This window comes from Pseudopipra pipra, chromosome W (genome assembly GCF_036250125.1).
Source record: "Pseudopipra pipra isolate bDixPip1 chromosome W, bDixPip1.hap1, whole genome shotgun sequence".
Classification (NCBI taxonomy): domain Eukaryota; kingdom Metazoa; phylum Chordata; class Aves; order Passeriformes; family Pipridae; genus Pseudopipra; species Pseudopipra pipra.
Window position 1 is genome coordinate 42,536,482 of NC_087580.1, and position 22,671 is coordinate 42,559,152.

The following is a 22,671-nucleotide window of genomic DNA, read 5'->3' on the forward strand; positions in this document are numbered from 1 at the left end:
CTCCAAAGCATTAACAGTTTACAGAAGACAGGGAACATTGTTAGGCCTTCCTGTTGATGCCCTGTAATTACTACATTTACAAGTTTAAAACTTGTAAAATTTACCAGTTTAAGGACTAAAAGGCCAAGATTCTGCTTTCAGTCCTGTCGAGCTGTCAAACTTTGTTTATGTAGAACAAAAAGAATTCTTTCATACAAGCACAGACATTTCATTTTAAAGCTGGAAGTCATTTACTTTGTTTTTCCCAGGTAGATAGTATGATTGTGTACCATTATGCAAAAATAAAGAAGTTGATCTACAAATGGTTTGGCTGCCAAATTCTCAGGAAAGTTAAGGGGAAAATCAAGTAACGGTAGGTAACTGTGCAAGTCTGGAAAGCCAACACCTGAGAAGTTTGAACGTGCTGATGCCATAATTTCTAAGTAAAAATGACAGCTCTACTCCCTACACCCATTTGATAGGAAATGCTATCAATTTGTTGAGATACTTTTATTTACACAGATCCCGTATTTTGAAACTTAAACTCCAGTTCTGGTATTTACATGCAGTACTAAGTTCTTCTGTGCAGCAGGACACCCTTGCTGGCCCACTAACTCCTGGGCAGTGGGAATACCGCCGGGCACAGCGGGAACACCGCCGGGCACAGCGGGAATCCCGCCGGGCACAGCGGGAATCCCGCCGGGCGCAGCGGGAATACCGCCGGGCGCAGCGGGAATACCGCCGGGCAGAGCGGGAATACCGCCGGGCAGAGCGGGAATACTGCCGGGCACAGCGGGAATACCGCCGGGCACAGCGGCTCCGAGGACACGCGGTGTCCCCGCTCCCCCCTCCCGGCTCCCGCCGCCTCCATCCAGCCCCTTCCCGTCCCGCGGCCCTGCACTCACCCGGGCAGGAGGGAGGATCGCGTGGGATCGGGGCGGGCCGGGATGGATCGGGGCGGGCGAGGGGAGGCAAGGCCAGGCAGGATGTGCCGGCTGGAAGCGGGAGGCGGTCCTGCCGCGCTGGGAGTCACGGGAGGAGCCGCTTCCGGGCGGCCAGTAGGAAATCCGGCGGCATTCCAGTGTCATTCCAGTGTGTATTCCAGTGGGAATGCAGCAGCACTAAGGTTAATCAATCTGCTTCATGCGACGGTGCCTGGGCTTCAGCTGCGTTATTTATTTTTTTTTTCCTGGACCAAAAATCTTCTTCTAGAGTCTCCCTGAGTCTCCCTCAAAGAAAACTTTGGAATCCTCACCGAGCACGTGAAAACTTCCAGAAATATTTTTAGATGCCCGTTAATGGTTTGGTTTACGTTGGCTAATGATGTCAGAAACAAAAGGAAATGTTAGGTAGGCTTTGCTGAAGCTTTGTTCTTGTGTACTGGCTTGAAGGATACGAAGCAGAACTAGCAGAAATAAAAAAGGTGGATTTTGGAAACCTCAGCAGCCTTACAGTGCACGGCTGATGTTGGTACAAAGTTACACTGCCATAAGTGTAACTAGAAGGACCTTTCAATGACAGGTAAGAGAGGGGACTGTGTCCTGTCAACAACTTAAGGAGGGAGAAGAACAGAGCCTTGCACATCTCCAACACCAGTTCAAATCCTTCCCTTTACGGAATGTGGTTTTCAGTCTTGTTCCTCCTCACAGTGTGGTTGTTACACAGTCATAACTTCTGCTTCCCTGGCACTAGCTGGATCCTTTGGAACAAATGTCGTGATTCCAGTGGGTTCTGCATTCATGGATGCATCCAGCAAGTTCCTGTGCGCTGAGCAGAGAAAGTGGCAAAGTATAATATGTAGAAAAGGGGGATGGAGGAGAGAAAAAGGCAAATGCTGCTCATACTGTTCAGTCCTTGTTCCTTTACCACCTGGACCGCTCTGTCGCCAGCTGACCAAAATATCATGGTCACTTGAACATGAAATAAGGATTAATCAGCATGTGGCTGGGTTACCAGCAGAGAGATTTTGCTAGGGGTGAACCTGCAGCTGTCCTAATTGTAGAAATGTGTACAAATTAGATAAAAAAATTTAAGTTTCTCTAGAAAGCTTTTTTTTTTATAGGCCTGTGAGCTTCAAAGAAAAAGAAGACAATCTCCACTTTCTAATTCTCAGTTCATCACTACATCCCTCAACATCCAGGACATTTTGCAAAACTTATTAAACTTCAAATATTTTAATGTAAATGCTCACCAATAGTTGGGATATTCAAAGTGAAAAATAGGTCACTGTCATGAAATTCTCTTTATTTCTTTCATGAGAATTAGCAAGCTTTGAAGAAGGAAGTAGTTCTCCAGACTTAAAAGGTTGCATCACCTAAATTAACACTCACAGGATGTTTTCTCATTACAGATGGGCGTACCAGCAGATGCTTAAAATAGAGAGGCCACATCCTGCACCTCAGCCGGTCACAGACACCATTAAAAGATGTTATTTCTGTTCCAAAAATCCACAAAGTACCTCAGCCTAACTGCCTGAACACCATCAGGGTGAATACTCAAACAAATACACATTTACATAATGGCTGTGGTGTTTTTAATTTGCTGTGGGACATAAACCCCACACATCTGACCGGTGGTGCTGGACAAGATCGTCCAGTGACAAAGGCAAGTGCTTCCAACTCCAGGGCTGTCTCTTGAGCCGCCTCTAGAGTAGAATATCAGGGAATATCTCCGCATCTCTGTTCCGTCCTGCGATAGCCTCCATCCCTTCCCCAAGCTCTGGCAGTCCTGGTGGACTGCAGGCAGATAAGCCTCTGCCTAAGGGACAAAATCCAGCCTATACAGCAAGGACTTCAAGTATTTCAGTTTGGAGCCAGTAGGGCACTGCAGTACTGCTGTGTAAACACTAAATAAGGAGAAGGGGAAGGAAGAAAATAGAAACTTTTGTTTTTGGTTGCAAATAGGTTTTTTTCACGTGGGGTGAGGGTGGATATTTGGGAAAGGTTCTTCCCTCCGAGGGTGGTTGGCACTGGACCAGGCTCCCCAGGGCAGTGGTCACAGCACCAAGGCTGGCAGAGTTCAGGCACACGGTGTGACTCTTGGGGTCGGTGCTGTGCCGGACAAAGGCTTGGACTCGACGCTCCTTGTGGTCAGCATGTTCTGTGATGGTGCGATGAGTTCCCTCTCTTTCAACACTTTTGTTCTTTTTAGGGCTCCTCGCTGCCCGGGGCCCGAAGCCCGCCTTCCGCGCGCCTGCTTCCCTGCCCGTTGTGGCGGCCGCAGCCAGGCGCTGAGTGCCCGCTCCCGGGCGGGCACGGTCGCTCGCTCCAGGAGTGGGGGGGCAGCGCCGGCGCCTCGAGGATTCCCGGGATTCCCTCGGCGGTTTCCAGGCAACGCTCCCCGCGCGCTCCTCGCTCCAGGGCCGAACGTGCGCAGCCAATGGGAGGCGGCGGAGTGGGCGGGGCGAGGCGGGGATTGGGCGGGGCGGGGGCGGGGCCGAGAGGGGCGGTTGGTGGGGTTTGGGTGGGAGCGGGCGGGGCTGGGAGCGCTGCTGCTGAGCGGCCCCCGGGCAGCGACCCCCGGGGGAGAGACCCCCGGCGAGTGGTCCCCGGTGCGCGGCCCCGGGGGAGGGACCCCCGGTGCGCGGCCCCCCGGCGAGTGGCCGCTGGTGAGCGACCCCCGGTGAGCGACCCCCAGTAAGTGACACCCAGTGAGCGACCCGCGGGGAAGAAGCTCCGGTAAGTGACCCCTGGGGAGGGAGCCCCAGTGAGCGACCCGCGGTGAATAACCCTTGGCAAGTGACCCCCGGGGAGGGACCCCCGGTGAATGACCCGCGGTGAACAACCCCTGGCAAGTGACCCCCGGGCAGGGACCCCCGGTGCGCGGCCCCCGGGGGTGTCTGTCCGGGGCTGGGCGCGTTCCTTCCCCGTGCAGAGCCGAGCGGGGCCGTGGCGGGAGCGGGGCCGGAGCGGAGCCGGCCGGGGGGGCAGAGGGGAGCCCTGAGCCGCCTTCTGCCGAGGGGGCTGCTGGAAAGGAGCCTGCGCTGGGAGGAGCGGGGGACGTGGCCCGAGGCTGAGGCAGGGGAGCTTCAGGTCAGCTCCTGGAGAAAGGTTTCTCCCTGTGTTTTTCGGGGGGGCTCGGGCACTGCAATGGGTTGCCCGGGCGGAGCCAGCACCCCGGCAGGTGTTTCAGAGGCGCCTGCATCTGGCCATGGTTGACAGGCTTTAGTGGTTTGGGGGTTGCTGGGGCAGTGCTGGGCTGACAGTTGGACTTGATGGAATCATGGAACATGCTGAGTTGGGAGGGTCCCACCGGCACCGTGGAGTCCAGCTCCTGAGTTTTAGGCACCACTAAAGGAACTGAATCTGCATCGAGCTGTTTGGCTCCAAAAACTCTTCTGCCCCTAGTCTACACTGCCAAGTAAAACAAAACAGACCGTGCAAAATAGAGGCCTGTGTTCCCCCCAAAGGGAAGGCAGGCAGTTACAAACCAGGACAGTAAATCAAAGCTCAGAACATACGTTCATGGTCTCCACAGTTGTATGACACATCAAACCAGTCCGCTGTTACCCATGTAGAACTCTCATCAGGAACCCCAAACTTTCTTGTGTGTATTTGTATAGATATGTATAGATATGTATAGGTAGGTAGATATACATACATAGATATGTATAGGTATATATTTGTGTGTATCTCTGTAAGATTCTGTATCTTTGGATGTGATATTGGCATGCTATTGTTGTGTGGCAACAGGTGGACTTAAATGGTTACAACACTTTAGGAGATCACCTTTCTGCTTGTGGGTTCTATTTTTTAAAGAAGGTATCAAGAAAAGAACTCTTAAGCCAAATATAAATTAAGACCTTAATCAGAGCAAATGTATTGATTTTTATTTCCAATTGTACAACAAGTCATTCAGCTATTTGCATACTCTAAAGCTGGGTTGGAAACTTCTCCCTCAGAAATAAGACAAACTGTTTTCCGAGGCTGTTACTGACAGCCATGGCAGAGTTTCCAATAACAACTCCCCATTCTTGAAATGCAAAGCCTGAAAAATGAAACAAGCGTTAACCTGGAATTCTTGTTGCCAGCACTGATCTGGACAGAAGTTATTAGAGAGTGGAGCAAAGCTAGCACCACAAACAACCTTGGGCTCTGCATTTGTTGGTCATGGCAACAAAGTTTTGCTTTTCAACCCATCTGCTAAGGAAACCTTGCCAGAACTGTGAGCTTATAACACTACTTTTCTTGAGAAGTTACGAGGCCTTAATCCAGTGTACACAGATGAGACCCTGAAGTAGGAGAGAGTCCAGTTGCTGATGATCAGTGCAGATGAGGAATCAGCTCTGCTGAGTAGGCTTCAAGCTTTGTGATTTTTACAAGTGGACTATTTCAAATCTGTTGTAGAAGAAACACTCTTTTCTGTTTTATCAACTTTCCACTTACAGAATACTGGAGTTTATCCCTCAAATTCAGCCTGTAGTTTCAAAAGATAAAAATCCTTACAGGAAACCTTTCAGCCTCAGTAGCCAATTGCAACATGCCCAGGGAAGTTCAGCAACAGCACCATTCATTAAATGAACTGTTCTGGACCAGCCATCCCAGAGAGATTGAGCTCCAGTGCTAAACCCCATAGAGTGCCAAGTGCCATAAGAGCTGATTTTTGGCTTCGCTGAGATTCTCTCTGGTTTCCTTTGGTGTAGCTGGCACATCTGGAGCAAAGGGTCTGGGTAAAAGTACATCCTTAGAAGGGTCCAGTACAAATCATGTGACAAGATTAGCAATTTCTCTAATTGAGGAAGTATATTAGATACAGGAATGTATTTTTCTACCTCCTCTTTCCGCACTGCTGCTGTATTCCTTCCTCATGCCCTGTGAGCAGTCCCAGTGTTCTGTGATTGATGCCATAAGGGACTTGCTAACAGGGAACAAACACCTCTGAGACAAAAGGTGCCACCACAGGAAGCTCTTGCTGCACAAGAAGTGCCCAGGCTGCCACAACGACTGCACCTGAAGCCAAAGGATCCAGACTTTCTTTACTGGGGGAAAGGGTTGCTGATTCCATCTTTTCAGCCCTGCTCTGCAATGGCTGGGCCCACCTTTTGAAAAATTCAATGACGAAATTCAATGACAAAAAATTCAAATGACGATTCCTGCCAGACAAAAGGTGCCACCACAGAAACCTCTTGCTACCCAAGAAGTGACCAGTCTTTCCCACACAGTGCACCTCAAAGCCAAAGCTTCCAGACATTCATTCCTTAGGAAAAGAGCTGCTGTTCCCTTTTTTCTGCCCTGCTCTGCAATGGCCGGTCCCACCTCCTGGAAAATTCAATCCAAATGAAGATTCCTTCCAAACAAAAGTTGCCACCACAGAAAGCTCTTGCTGCCCAAGAAGTGCCCAGGCTGCCCCACCAACTGAACCTCAAAGCCAAACCGTCCAGACTATTTTTCCTGGGGGAAAGGGCTGCTAATTCCCTTTTTTTTAGCCCACTCCTGAATAGGCCAAAGGAACGCCCAAAATAGATTCCAGATAAAGATTCCTGCCAGACAGAAGGTGCCACCAAAGAAAGCTCTTGCTACCCAAGAAGTTCCCAGGCTGCCCAACCAACAGCGCCTCCAAGCCAAAGCTTCCAGACATTTTTTCCAGGTAGAAGGAGCTGCTGTTCCCTTTTTTCTGCCCTGTTCTGCAATGGCCGGTCGCACCTCCAGAAAACTTTACTCCAAATGAAGATTCCTGCCAGACAAAAGGTGCCACCACAGAAGGGTCTTGCTGCCCAAAAAGTGCCTAGGCTACCCCATCAACTACACCTGAAGCCAAAGGATCCAAACTTTTTTTCCTGGTGGAAAGTGCTGCTGTTCCCTTTTTTCTGCCCTGCGCTGCAATGGCCGGTCCCACCTTTTGAAAAATTCAATACAACTGAAGATTCCTGCCAGACAAAAGGTGCCACCACAGAAAACTCTTGCTGCCCAAGAAGTTCCCAGGCTGCCCCACCAACTACACCTGAAGCCAAAGCTTCCAGACATTTTTTCCTGGTAGAAAGAGCTGCTGTTCCCTTTTTTCAGCCCTGCGCTGCAATGACTTGTTCCACCTCCTGAAAACTTCAATCCAAATGAAGATTCCTGCCAAACAAAAGGTGCCACCACAGAAAACTCTTCCTGCCCAAGAAGTGCCCAGGCTGCCCAAACAACTGCACCTGAAGCCAAAGCTTCCAGACATTTTTTCCTGGTGGAAAGAGCTGCTGTTCGATTTATTCAGCCTTTTGCTTCAATGGCCGGTCCCACCTCCTGAAAAACTGAATCCAACTGAAGATTCTTGCCAGACAAAAGGTGCCACCACAGAAAGTCTTGCTGCCCAAAAAGTGCCCAGGCTGCCCCAATAACTGCACCTGAAGCCAAAGCTTCCAGACTTTTTTTCCTTAGGGAAAGAGCTGCTGTTCCCTTTTTTCAGCCCTGCGCTGCAATGACTTGTTCCACCTCCTGATAAATTTATCTCAGCTGAAGATTCCTGCCAGACAAAAGGTGCCACCAAAGAAAACACTTCCTGCCCAAGAAGTGCCCAGGCTGAACCAACAACTGCACCTCAAAGCTTCCAGTCATTTTTTCCTGTTGGACATAGCTGCTGTTCCCTTTTTTCAGCCCTGCGCTGCAATGGCGTGTCCCACCTCCTGAAAATATGAATCTAAATGAAGATTCCTGCCCGACTAAAGGAGCCACCACAGAAGGGTCTTGCTGCCCAAGAAGTGCCCAGGTTGCACCAACAACTGCACCTCAAAGCCAAACCTTCCAGACTTTTTTTCCTAGTGGAAAAAGCTGCTGTTCCCTTTTTTCAGCCCTGCTCTGCAATGGCCGGTCCCACCTCCTGGAAAATTGAATCCAAATGAAGATTCCTGCCAGACAAAAGGTGCCACCACAGAAAACTCTTCCTGCCCAAGAAGTTCCCAGGCTGCACCAACTACACCTGAAGCCATAGCTTCCAGCCTTTTTTTCCTGGGGAAAAGAGCTGCTGTTCCCTTTTTTCAGCCCTGCGCTGCAATGACTTGTTCCACCTCCTGAAAACTTCAATCCAAATGAAGATTCCTGCCAAACAAAAGGTGCCACCACAGAAAACTCTTCCTGCCCAAGAAGTGCCCAGGCTGCCCCAACAACTGAACCTCAAAGTCAAACCTTCCAGACTATTTTTCCCCAGGGAAAGGGCTGCTGATTCCCTTATTTTTAGCCCACTCCTGAATAGGTCAAAGTAACATCCAAAATCGACTCCAGATAAAGATTCCTGCCAGACAAAAGGTGCCACCACAGAAAATTCTTGCTGCCAGAGAAGTGCCCAGGCTGCCCCAACAACTGCACTTGAAGCCAAATCTTCCAGCCTTTTTTTCCTGGTGGAAAGAGCTGCTCTTCCTTTTTTTTTCAGCCCTGCGCTGCAATGACCGGTCCCAGCTCCTGGAAAATTGAATCCAAATGAAGATTCCTGCCACACAAAAGGTGCCACCACAGAAAACTCTTCCTGCCCAAGAAGTGCCCAGACTGCCCCAACAACTGCACCTCAAAGCCAAATCTTCCAGCCTTTTTTTCCTGGTGGAATGAGCTGCTGTTCCTTTTTTTTTTAAGCCCTGTGCTGCAATGACCGGTCCCAGCTCCTGAAAAATTGAATCCAAATGAAGATTCCTGCCAGACAAAAGGTGCCACCACAGAAAGCTCTTGCTGCCCAAGAAGTGCCCAGGCTGCCCCAACAAGTGCACCTCCAAGCCAAAGCTTCCAGACTTTTTTTCCTCGTTTAAAGGGCTGCTAATTCCCTTTTTTTAGCCCACTCCTGAGTAGATCAAAGTAACACCCAAAATAGACTCCAGATAAAGATTCCTGCCAGACAAAAGGTGCCACCACAGAAAGCTCTTGCTGCCCAAGAAGTGCCCAGGCTGCCCCACCAACTGCACCTCAAAGCCAAAGCTTCCAGACATTTTTTCCTGGTGGAAAGTGCTGCTGTTCCCTTTTTTGAGCCCTGCGCTGCAATGGCCGGTCCCACCTCCTGGAAAACTTCAATCCAAATGAAGATTCCTTCCAAACAAAAGGTGCCACCACAGAAAACTGTTCCTGCCCAAAAAGTGCCCAGGCTGCCCCAACAACTGCACCTGAAGCCAAAGCTTCCAGACATTTTTTCCTGGTGGAAAGAGCTGCTGTTCCCTTTTTTCAGCCCTGCGCTGCAATGACTTGTTCCACCTCCTGAAAACTTCAATCCAAATGAAGATTCCTGCCAAACAAAAGGTGCCACCACAGAAAACTCTTCCTGCCCAAGAAGTGCCCAGGCTGCCCAAACAACTGCACCTGAAGCCAAAGCTTCCAGACATTTTTTCCTGGTGGAAAGAGCTGCTGTTCCATTTATTCAGCCTTTCGCTTCAATGGCCGGTCCCACCTCCTGAAAAACTGAATCCAACTGAAGATTCTTGCCAGACAAAAGGTGCCACCACAGAAAGTCTTGCTGCCCAAAAAGTGCCCAGGCTGCCCCAATAACTGCACCTGAAGCCAAAGCTTCCAGACTTTTTTTCCTTAGGGAAAGAGCTGCTGTTCCCTTTTTTCAGCCCTGCGCTGCAATGACTTGTTCCACCTCCTGATAAATTTATCTCAGCTGAAGATTCCTGCCAGACAAAAGGTGCCACCAAAGAAAACACTTCCTGCCCAAGAAGTGCCCAGGCTGAACCAACAACTGCACCTCAAAGCTTCCAGTCATTTTTTCCTGTTGGACATAGCTGCTGTTCCCTTTTTTCAGCCCTGCGCTGCAATGGCGCGTCCCACCTCCTGAAAATATGAATCTAAATGAAGATTCCTGCCCGACTAAAGGAGCCACCACAGAAGGGTCTTGCTGCCCAAGAAGTGCCCAGGTTGCACCAACAACTGCACCTCAAAGCCAAACCTTCCAGACTTTTTTTCCTAGTGGAAAAAGCTGCTGTTCCCTTTTTTCAGCCCTGCTCTGCAATGGCCGGTCCCACCTCCTGGAAAATTGAATCCAAATGAAGATTCCTGCCAGACAAAAGGTGCCACCACAGAAAACTCTTCCTGCCCAAGAAGTTCCCAGGCTGCACCAACTACACCTGAAGCCATAGCTTCCAGCCTTTTTTTCCTGGGGAAAAGAGCTGCTGTTCCCTTTTTTCAGCCCTGCGCTGCAATGACTTGTTCCACCTCCTGAAAACTTCAATCCAAATGAAGATTCCTGCCAAACAAAAGGTGCCACCACAGAAAACTCTTCCTGCCCAAGAAGTGCCCAGGCTGCCCCAACAACTGAACCTCAAAGTCACACCTTCCAGACTATTTTTCCTCAGGGAAAGGGCTGCTCATTCCCTTATTTTTAGCCCACTCCTGAATAGGTCAAAGTAACATCCAAAATCGAATCCAGATAAAGATTCCTGCCAGACAAAAGGTGCCACCACAGAAAGCTCTTGCTGCCAGAGAAGTGCCCAGGCTGCCCCAAAAACTGCACCTCAAAGCCAAAGCTTCCAGACATTTTTTCCTGGTGGAAAGTGCTGCTGTTCTCTTTCTGCATGCCTGCTCTGCAATGGCCTGTCCCACCTTCTGAAAATATGAATCCAAATGAAGATTCCTGCCAGACAAAAGGTGCCACCACAGAAGGGTCTTGCTGCCCAAGAAGTGCCCAGGTTGCACCAACAACTGCACCTCAAAACCAAAGCTTCCAGACTTTTTTTCCTGGTGGAAAAAGCTGCTGTTCCCTTTTTTCAGCCCTGCTCTGCAATGGCCGGTCCCACCTCCTGGAAAATTGAATCCAAATGAAGATTCCTGCCAGACAAAAGGTGCCACCACAGAAAACTCTTCCTGCCCAAGAAGTGCCCAGGCTGCCCCAACAACTGCACCTGAAGCCAAAGCTTCCAGACCTTTCTTCCTGGTGGAAAGTGCTGCTGTTCCATTTATTCAGGCTTTTGCTTCAATGGCCGGTCCCACCTCCTGAAAAACTGAATCCAACTGAAGATTCTTGCCAGACAAAAGGTGCCACCACAGAAAGTCTTGCTGCCCAAAAAGTGCCCAGGCTGCCCCAATAACTGCACCTGAAGCCAAAGCTACAGACTTTTTTTCCTTAGGGAAAGAGCTGCTGTTCCCTTTTTTCTGCCCTGCACTGCAATGGCCTGTCCCACCTCCTGGAAAATTAATCCAACTGAAGATTCCTGCCACACAAAAGGTACCACCACAGAAATATCTCTGCTAAAAAAGAAGTGCCCAGGCTGCCCCAACAACTGCACCTCAAAGGTTCCAGACTTTTTTTCCTGATGGAAAGAGCTGCTGTTCCCCTTTTTCAGCCCTGCGCTGCAATGGTCTGTCCCAGCTCCTGGAAAATTTACTCCAACTGAACATTCCTGCCGCCCAAAAGGTGCCACCACAGAAAGCTCTTGCTGCCCAAGAAGTGCCCAGGCTGCCCCAACTGCACCTCAAAGCCAAAGCTTCCAGACTTTTTTTCCTAGTGGAAAAAGCTGCTGTTCCCTTTTTTCAGCCCTGCTCTGCAATGGCCGGTCCCACCTCCTGGAAAATTGAATCCAAATGAAGATTCCTGCCAGACAAAAGGTGCCACCACAGAAAACTCTTCCTGCCCAAGAAGTTCCCAGGCTGCACCAACTACACCTGAAGCCAAAGCTTCCAGCCTTTTTTTCCTGGTGGAAAAAGCTGCTGTTCCCTTTTTTCAGCCCTGCGCTGCAATGACTTGTTCCACCTCCTGAAAACTTCAATCCAAATGAAGATTCCTGCCAAACAAAAGGTGCCACCACAGAAAACTCTTCCTGCCCAAGAAGTGCCCAGGCTGCCCCAACAACTGAACCTCAAAGTCAAACCTTCCAGACTATTTTTCCCCAGGGAAAGGGCTGCTGATTCCCTTATTTTTAGCCCACTCCTGAATAGGTCAAAGTAACATCCAAAATCGACTCCAGATAAAGATTCCTGCCAGACAAAAGGTGCCACCACAGAAAATTCTTGCTGCCAGAGAAGTGCCCAGGCTGCCCCAACAACTGCACTTGAAGCCAAATCTTCCAGCCTTTTTTTCCTGGTGGAAAGAGCTGCTCTTCCTTTTTTTTTCAGCCCTGCGCTGCAATGACCGGTCCCAGCTCCTGGAAAATTGAATCCAAATGAAGATTCCTGCCAGACAAAAGGTGCCACCACAGAAAGCTCTTGCTGCCCAAGAAGTGCCCAGGCTGCCCCAACAAGTGCACCTCCAAGCCAAAGCTTCCAGACTTTTTTTCCTGGTTTAAAGGGCTGCTAATTCCCTTTTTTTAGCCCACTCCTGAATAGGTCAAAGTAACACCCAAAATAGACTCCAGATAAAGATTCCTGCCAGACAAAAGGTGCCACCACAGAAAGCTCTTGCTGCCCAAGAAGTGCCCAGGCTGCCCCACCAACTGCACCTCAAAGCCAAAGCTTCCAGACATTTTTTCCTGGTGGAAAGAGCTGCTGTTCCCTTTTTTGAGCCCTGCGCTGCAATGGCCGGTCCCACCTCCTGGAAAACTTCAATCCAAATGAAGATTCCTTCCAAACAAAAGGTGCCACCACTGAAAACTGTTCCTGCCCAAAAAGTGCCCAGGCTGCCCCAACAACTGCACCTGATGCCAAAGCTTCCAGTCTTTTTTTCCTTAGGGAAAGAGCTGCTAATTCCCTTTTTTTTAGCCCTTTCCTGTAAAGGCCACAGTAACTCCTTAAATAGACTCCAGATGAAGATTCCTGCCAGACAAAAGGTGCCACCACAGAAAGCTCTTGCAACCCAAGAAGTGCCCAGGCTGCCCCAACAACTGCACCTCAAAGCCAAAGCTTCCAGACTTTTTTTCCTGGTGGAAAGAGCTGCTATTCCCTTTTTTCAGGCCTGCGCTGCAATGGCCGGTCCCACCTCCTGAAAAATTGAATCCAAATGAAGATTCCTGCCAGACAAAAGGTGCCACCACAAAAAGCTCTTGCAACCCAAGAAGTGCCCAGGCTGCCCCAACAACTGCACCTTAAGCCAAAGCTTCCAGTCTTTTTTTCCTTAGGGAAAGAGCTGCTAATTCCCTTTTTTTTAGCCCTTTCCTGTAAAGGCCACAGTAACTTCTTAAATAGGCTCCAACTGAAGATTCCTGCCAGACAAGAGTTGCCACCACAGAAAGCTCTTGCTGCCCAAGAAGTGCCCAGGCTGCCCCACCACCTGAACCTCAAAGTCAAACCTTCCAGACTAGTTTTCCTAAGGGAAAGGGTTGCTAATTCCGTTTTTTTTAGCCCACTCCTGAATAGGCCAAAGTAACGCCCAAAATAGACTACAGATAAAGATTCCTGCCAGACAAAAGTTGCCACCACAGAAAGCTCTTGCTTACCCAAGAAGTGCCCAGGCTGCCACACTAACAGCACCTCCAATCCAAAGCTTCCAGACTTTTTTTCCTGGTGGAAAGAGCTGCTGTTCCTTTTTTTTTCAGCCCTGAGCTGCAATTACCGGTCCCAGCTCCTGAAAAATTGAATCCAACTGAAGATTCCTGCCAGACAAAAGGTGCCACCACAAAAAGGTCTTGCTGCCCAAGAACTGCCCAGGCTGCCCCAACAACAGCACCTCAAAGCTTCCAGTCTTTTCTTCCTTAGGGAAAGAGCTGCTGTTCCATTTTTCAGCCCTGCTCTGCAATGGCCTGTCCCACCTCCTCAAAAATTGAATCCAAATGGAGATTCCTACCAGACAAAAAGTGCCACCACAGAAATATCTTTGCTGCCCAAGAAGTGCTCAGGCTGCCCAAACAACTGCACCTCAAAGCTTCCAGATTTTTTCCTGGTGGAAAGAGCTGCTGTTCAGCTTCTTCAGCCCTGCGCTGCAATGACCTGTCCCACCTCCTGAAAAATTGAATCCAAATGAAGATTCCTGCCAGACAAAATGTGCCACCAGAGAAAGCTCTTGCTACCCAAAAAGTGCCCAGGCTGCCCCACCAACTGCACCTCAAAGCCATAGCTTCCAGACTTTTTTTCCTGGTGGAAAGAGCTGCTGTTCCCTTCTTTCAGCCCTGCTCTGCAATGGCTTTTCTGACGTCCTGGAAAATTTAATGTAAATGAAGATTCTTGCCAGACAAAATGTGCCACCACAGAAAACTCTTCCTGCCCAAAAAGTGCCCAGGCTGCCCCAACAACACCACCTCATAGCCAAAGCTTCCAGACTTTTTCCTGGTGGAAAGAGCTGCTGTTCCCTTTTTGCAAGCGTGCGCTGCAATGACCGCTCCCGCCTCCTGGAAAATTTACTCCAAATGAAGATTCCTGCCAGACAAAAGGTGCCACCACTGAAAGTTCTTTGCTGCCCAAGAAGTGCCCAGGCTGCCCCAACAACAGCACCTGAAGTCAAAGCTTCCAGCCTTTTTTTCCTGGTGGAAAGAGCTGCTGTTGCTTTTTTCAGCCCTGCGCTGCAATGGCCAGTCCCACCTCCTGGAAAACTTCAATCCAAATGAAGATTTCATGCCAGACAAAAGATGCCACCACAGAAAGCTCTTGCTGCCCAAGAAGTGCCCAGGCTGCCCCACCAACAGCACCTCCAAGCCAAAGCTTCCAGTTATTTTTTCCTGGCGGAAAGAGCTGCTGTTCCTTTTTTTTTCAGCCCTGCGCTGCAATGACCGGTCCCAACCCTTGAAAAATTTAATCCAACTGAAGATTCCTGCCAGACAAAAGGTGCCACCACAGAAAGCTCTCGTTACCCAAGAAGTACCCAGACTGCCCCAACAACTGCACCTCAAAGCCAAATCTTCCAGCCTTTTTTTCCTGGTGGAAAGAGCTGCTGTTCCTTTTTTTTTCAGCCCTGTCCTGCAATGACCGGTCCCAGCACCTGAAAAATTGAATCCAACTGAAGATTCCTGCCAGACAAAAGGTGCCACCACAGAAAGCACTTGCTGCCCAAGAAGTGCCCAGGCTGCCCCAACAACTGCACCTCAAAGCCAAAGCTTCCAGACATTTTTTCCTGGTGGAAAGAGCTGCTGTTCCCTTTTTTGAGCCCTGCGCTGCAATGGCCGGTCCCACCTCCTGGAAAACTTCAATCCAAATGAAGATTCCTTCCAAACAAAAGGTGCCACCACAGAAAACTGTTCCTGCCCAAAAAGTGCCCAGGCTGCCCCAACAACTGCACCTGATGTCAAAGCTTCCAGTCTTTTTTTCCTTAGGGAAAGAGCTGCTAATTCCCTTTTTTTTAGCCCTTTCCTGTAAAGGCCACAGTAGCTCCTTAAATAGACTCCAGATGAAGATTCCTGCCAGACAAAAGGTGCCACCACAGAAAGCTCTTGCAACCCAAGAAGTGCCCAGGCTGCCCCAACAACTGCACCTCAAAGCCAAAGCTTCCAGACTTTTTTTCCTGGTGGAAAGAGCTGCTGTTCCCTTTTTTCAGGCCTGCGCTGCAATGGCCGGTCCCACCTCCTGAAAAATTGAATCCAACTGAAGATTCCTGCCAGACAAAAGATGCCACCACAAAAAGCTCTTGCTGCCCAAGAAGTGCCCAGGCTGCCCCACGAACTGAACTTCCAAGTCAAAGCTTCCAGACTTTTTTTCCTGGTGGAAAGAGCTGCTCTTCCTTTTTTTTTCAGCCCTGCGCTGCAATGACCGGTCCCAGCTCCTGAAAAATTGAATCCAACTGAAGATTCCTGCCAGACAAAAGGTGCCACCACAGAAAGCTCTTGCTACCCAAGAAGTGCCCAGGCTGCCCCAACAACAGCACCTCAAAGCCAAAGCTTCCAGACATTTTTTCCTGGTGGAAAGAGCTGCTGTTCCCTTTTTTCAGCCCTGCGCTGCAATGACCGGTCCCACCTCCTGAAAACTTCAATCCAAATGAAGATTCCTTCCAAACAAAAGGTGCCACCACAGAAAACTGTTCCTGCCCAAGAAGTGCCCAAGCTGCCCCAACAACTGCACCTGAAGCCAAAGCTTCCAGTCTTTTTTTCCTTAGGGAAAGAGCTGCTAATTCCCTTTTTTTTAGCCCTTTCCTGTAAAGGCCACAGTAACTTCTTAAATAGGCTCCAACTGAAGATTCCTGCCAGACAAAAGTTGCCACCACAGAAAGCTCTTGCTGCCCAAGAAGTGCCCAGGCTGCCCCACCACCTGAACCTCAAAGTCAAACCTTCCAGACTAGTTTTCCTAAGGGAAAGGGTTGCTAATTCCGTTTTTTTTAGCCCACTCCTGAATAGGCCAAAGTAACGCCCAAAATAGACTCCAGATAAAGATTCCTGCCAGACAAAAGTTGCCACCACAGAAAGCTCTTGCTACCCAAAAAGTGCCCAGGCTGCCCCACCAACTGCACCTCAAAGCCATAGCTTCCAGACTTTTTTCCTGGTGGAAAGAGCTGCTGTTCCCTTCTTTCAGCCCTGCTCTGCAATGGCTTTTCTGACGTCCTGGAAAATTTAATGTAAATGAAGATTCTTGCCAGACAAAATGTGCCACCACAGAAAACTCTTCCTGCCCAAAAAGTGCCCAGGCTGCCCCAACAACACCACCTCAAAGCCAAAGCTTCCAGACTTTTTCCGGGTGGAAAGAGCTGCTGTTCCCTTTTTTCAGGCGTGCGCTGCAATGACCGCTCCCCGCCTCCTGGAAAATTTACTCCAAATGAAGATTCCTGCCAGACAAAAGGTGCCACCACTGAAAGTTCTTTGCTGCCCCAAGAAGTGCCCAGGCTGCCCCAACAACAGCACCTGAAGCCAAAGCTTCCCAGACTTTTTTTCCTGGTGGAAAGAGCTGCTGTTCCCTTTTTTCAGCCCTTTGCGCTGGAATGGCCTGTCCCACCTCCTGGAAAATGGAATCCAGCTGAAGATTCCTGCCAGACAAAAGGTGCCACTACAGAAAACTCTTCCTGCCCAAGAAGTGCCCCACGCTGCCCCAACAACTGCACCTCAAAGCCAAAGCTTCCAGTCTTTTTTTCCTGTTGGAAAGAGCTGCTGTTCCCTTTTTTCTGCCCTGCGCTGCAATGGCCGATCTCACTGAAACAGGAGGCCAGGCCCAAAAGAGTTAAGTAAGAAATTTGGGCTTTCTAACAAGCTACCAACATCCAAGACGATCTGTGTTCGTTCTGTTCTACTTACTGGACCAAAGCTTCAGAGAATAGTACAAGAACATGTAATAGGCCTAGAAGCAATAAATTAGAATTATAACAGGATCAGGTAGACATTTGAATAGGAGAAATAGGCCGGGAGCCAGGGCTTTTCCCAAGCTTCAGTGAGCGGGTCAAGAACAATGGAAGAGAAGAAGGGTCAGGCTGAAGAAGATGAGTTTAAGCCCCCAGACCAACCAAAATTGAGGGCCAAGACAAGCACCGCCCCAAGCCCCGCCTGAGCTCCAGCTATACTCTGCCTATTATTACTATGCGTAGATAGATGTTGTAATCACTTGAATATGCATTTAATCACATCTGAAGATTGTATAAAAAATGCTGATTTTGTGTGAAGCCTTTGAGCAAGTTTGTCCAGCGTGAGCTGCCTTGCTCCCAGCATCGAATAAACAAATACCTTGCTGCTTAAAGATAAAAAAAAATCTCTGAGCAGTTTCTCGGACCGATTTTTCGGATTCATTTGGCGACCTGCAGCAGCACACACCTTCTCCACCCGGCTGCGGAATCCCCCGGAGGACGGGACCCCCCCTGAGCGCCCTCGGGTAAGTCTTTTTACCCGAAGGGGCTCCCTTCTTTGGTGGCTTCTTGCGGGGGCTGGACAAGAACACTGCCTATTGATAAAAGGTATTTGTATCTGGTTTCTGGTTTTGTTTATTCTGGTTCTGGATACCCGTGAGTCGAGGCGGGACGCCGTCTCGCAGGGGACACGGGAGAGGACGCTCTCCCAGGGGAATATCCCCTCTAGTCTGGTGTTCTGGTCTGGTTTTGTTTGTATTTGGCCAAGTATTGTTATTGTGTACCTGATATATCTTGCTTACCTTGAAACATCCAGGAGCACATAGTTAAAGGTATTATCATGCTAAGAGTTGCCATACGAGAGGTAGTGCTGAAGAGTTAACTATAAGCACATCACTTTGGATAAGACCTAGAATTAAGATTTGTCAGTTTTGCAATTGTTAGTTATATGTATGAGCCTTGTGTAACAGATGTAAGGTTTGCCTCCCCGACAGACAAGGTTGGGTAGAACCAGTGTGCATATTGCAGAAAAGAGGGACACTGGAAACAAGAATGCCCTGAACTAACAGGTGGAAATACAGGCACAGGAGAGGCTGTTGTTGCTTACAGAGTACTGAGTGAAGGGGGGGGCCTGCAGGCCAGTGCTAGGGGACCTGCTGGTAAAAATTAAGCTAGGGGAAGAAAAAGAAGAATTAGATTTTCTAATTGATACTGGGGCTACATTTTCTGTTTTGAATTAATACCTAAAAGTGATAAATATGTTTAAGTCGTGGGTGCCACTGGCCAATCAGAAAAGCTTTCTTTTGAAATCCCTAAAGTTCAAAATTGGAAAACAAATGGGAGTGCATCAGTTTTGGTATTTACCAAATTTATCCAAACTGGTATTGGGCAGAGACCTACTAGAAAATCTGGGAGCTGTAATAGAATTCAAACAAGGTAAAATTGAACTTAAGGTAAAGGAAGAACAATTAATAGCAGCTCTGAGTTTAGCAATGAGCTATGTGGAGCCAAGCCAGGGTAATTCAAATGTCAATCAAATTTTAGATCAGGTATACCCAGGAGTTTGGGCTATTGAAACACCAGGAAAGTCAAAAAGAGCAGCTCCCATTGAAGCAGAATTACAGACAGGAGCAAACCCAGTAGTTAGGAAGCAATATGCACTGAAGCTGGAAGATAGAAGAGGAATTGAGCCAATAATAGACAACTTTTTGAAATTAAGGTTAAGTAGAGTGTGAGTCGGATTGCAACACGCCAATTTTACCAGTCAAAAAGACAAATGGAACACATAGGTTGGCTCAGGATTTAAGAGCAGTAAATAAAATAGCTAAAACATACATCAGCTGTTGCAAACCTATATACCTTATTAACAATATTAAAAGAAAGTGTAATTTGGTTCACAGTATTAGACTTAAGAGATGCCTTTTTCTGCCTTCCCTTAACACAGGAAAGTCAAAGGATATTTGCCTTCAAGTGGGAAAATCCCACCACAGGAAGGAAAACTCATCTCATTTGGACAGTGTTACCTTAAGGGTTAGAAAATATTCCCACAATTTTGGGAATTAATTAGCTAAAGAATTGGAACAATGGCAGTCACCACCAGGAAAGGGTGTACTTTTATAATATGTGAATGATCTATTGATTGTTACTGAAAAATAAGGAGAATGTGTTCAATGGACAGTACCAAATATGCCTTTGGCATAGTTCACACTCATGGAGCAATTTGGAAAAAAGAGGACTTTTAACTCTTCAAGGAAAAGTTGTGGAATATACTGAAGAAATTCTATGATTATTAGAAGCTGTACAACTCCCCTCTCAGGTGGCAATTATGCACTGCCAAAGACACTTGAAAGGTAACACTGTCCTGGAAATAAGAAACAGAAAAGCTGATGCAGAAGCTGAATTAGCTGCTGCAAGAAGTAAAGAACTATCAGTAGCAGCTTTAGTGCTAGAAGAACTAGACACAGATCAACAGGTAGAATATCAAAAAACTTAAGTGGATACATGAAAATGAAGGTAAGGTGTTAGACAATGGGTGAGGTTAATTAACAACAGGTCAGTTAATACTATTAGAAAAATTAGTGTGGCAATTTGTAAAAGTAAAACATGATAAAACTATTGGGGCTTAGACTCACTCTATTAGCATTTAAGGACTAGAGTAGCAGGACCAAATTTATTTACCACAATAGAGCAAGTCACATCTCAATGTGATCTTTGTCTGAAATACTGGAACAGAAATACACCAAAGGGCAATAAGTAAAGGGCATTTCCCAGGTGAAATTTGGCAAATTAATTTCTCTGAGCTCCCAAGAAAAGGGGAGAGAGTCCTGTTATCTCTTAGTTTTGACTGACACATTTTCTGGATGGCCTGAAGCTTTCCCATGTAGAAAAAAAATGAATCAAAAGGACTGGTTAAAGTCTTGTTGAATGAGCTTATACCATGGTTTGGAATGCCTAAGAGCATCTCTTCAGATAGAGGTTCACACTTTTGTGCATGAATTGTACAAGCAATAAGTAAAGCACTAAAAATCAATTGGCAACTGCATATGCCCTACACACTGCAAGTAAGTGGGCAAGTAGAAAAGATGAATCTAAAATATGTCAAGAAACAAATTTTCATTGGTATCAAGCTTTACCTATTGCTTTAATCAGGCTAAGGGTCAAATTTTCATTGGTATCAAGCTTTACCTATTGCTTTAATCAGGCTAAGGGTCAAGCCAAGATCAAAAGAGAAACTGAGTCCATTTGAAATTCTATTGGGCAGACCCTACATGATGCAAGCTGTGAATAGTGAACCTGTAGATCAAATCAGTAATCAATATGTGTGTGATCATGTTATGGCTGTAGGAAAACAATTGCAGAAAAATGCTACAGTGGTGTTAGAACACCAACCCAAGCAGCCTGATTGTGAGTTACATCCATTCAACCCTGGTGATCAGGTATATGTTAAGAATCTTTCAGGAGATCCACTACGGGAGAAGTGGGACGGACCCCAGCAGGTGCTGATGACCACCTTCACAGTGATCTGGGTGAAAGAGAAACCCACGTGGATCCACTACTCTTGAGTCAAGAGAGTTCCAGAGGAAGCATGGACCTCGGGAGAAGAATCATCTACTATCAAGCCTCCTCAATGCTGATCTTTGGACTGATAAGTACACTGGTGTTAAATCAAACTCTTGCCCAAAAATTATTATGGTCTCAGGCCTATAATGGGAATTCTAGTCTATGATTTGCTATAAATACAGATATTCTGAATTCATCTGAACTGAACCAATACAATGCATCTGTTATAGTCCTCCAAGGAACGAGGGTACTGAATAATTGGTAAAATCCTGGTACCCCATACGATGCAAGTGTTTTAATAGGCACAGATCAGATGGTCACCCAAAATTGACGTTACTGTGAAATGTAATTAGTGGCTGATCAGTGTTGGCACACCTTCACTCTAGATAAATCAGTTTCTGTGATGTGTCAGTGGACATTCAGGGAAGGAAATATAACCAGGAGATTTCCAACCAGCAAATCTCCTACCACCCCATTGACTAAGACCACCACCAGTTCTACAACTCCTTCTTTAGCCTGTGAGAGTGTCCACAATTTAACTTATGCTGGACCTTACATGATTAGACACTCAAATGAGTAGAAGCTGTTGTTAGATCCCACATATTCACTGAAGAGGGTTCGAATAAACCTTCAAGTAAACATATCAAACATACAAAAAGATTGTGAGCCCTGTATTCAACAAAGCCTTAAAGGCTGGCATGCATAGATGATGGCCAGATCCCCTCGTACCAGAATTCAAAGAGATGTAACCGGATGGTTTGGCACAGGATTAGGTGTATTAAACACCATAGATCAAGAAGTATTAGTGAATAAACTAAGTGCTGTCACATCTGATCTAGGAAAATTCAAAGTCCCTTTGAGATCATCTTTGCTCACTTTGGCAGAAACACAATCATTGGCAGTTAAATTGTTAACATTAGTAGCTAACCATACTGCAAAGGATTTCACCAAGATTATTGACAATGCTGGTGTCATCCATAAAAGGTTTGCATTTGCAATACAATGTCTCCAAACTCAACAGTGGGTACAATCTGTAGCTGCAAGAATATTAAGGGAAGGAACCTCAGGAATATTACCACAAGAAGTAAGAGAAATAATAGCTAGAAACAGTTCTACTACACAATTTGAGAAAAATTACCAAGCATGGTGGCAGTTAGTGAACTTCACTTACAACCCTCAACATGAACAAATTGAAGCTTATGTACTCATTATCAGTGCAGCTAAAGAAAAGACCATCTTTCCTATCCTGACATTAGGAGCCATACACCAAAATGTAATTGTCAGACCCATAGACCATAATGTTTGGGCAAGTTATGATCACACCAAGAAAAAGTGACAATCAGTCAGTCCTGAGGCATGTATTCCTAAAGGACAATTAGGATATATCTGTGAAAATGCTGTAGTAGGAAATGAAGATTTATGCTTAGATGCTGAAGATAGTGTGTGTACCTTTGAAATGCTTCCCCATACTAAAACCCAATCACAAGTCTATTATGTAGGAAATAGTTGTGGATGTGTTAGAACCTTTTGTGTTAATTTTACCATAGATACTTGACATGAAGTAGTCAGTGGTACTAATTTTTTTGTTTTACTAAAATAATAGGCTGTGACTTTGATTATATCATTCTAGTGACTACTAGACAACTGATTGAAGCTGATTATACAATGTATCATGATGTGCCGAAATTGCAGATAGGAATGAACATTAATCTTCTAAAGCAATGCTTAAACATCCTGATATAGAAAAACTGGTCCAGGAAGTAAACAGAACGACTAAACGAATGCTCTGGCAAGTAGAACATGACACTGAGAGCATAAAAACTGTTCTAACCAAAGTAGAAAAAGTGGGAGAGCACCACTGGTGAGACATCTTTACAGGATACTCCCCTACAGCATCACAAGTGTTCCACTATTTGATACATCCAATATTGGTATTAGGAGCTAGCATGATTCTACTACTGGTCCTAATTGTTTGGCTATGGTACAAATCAAGCATCATGGTTAGAAGGATGCAGATAATGTGGGCTGTGATGAATACCTATCAAAATCCATTGGAACTTGTCGAAAGAATTCGTAAATTCTAAACAAAAAGGGGGGAATGAAACAGGAGGTTAGGCCCAAAAG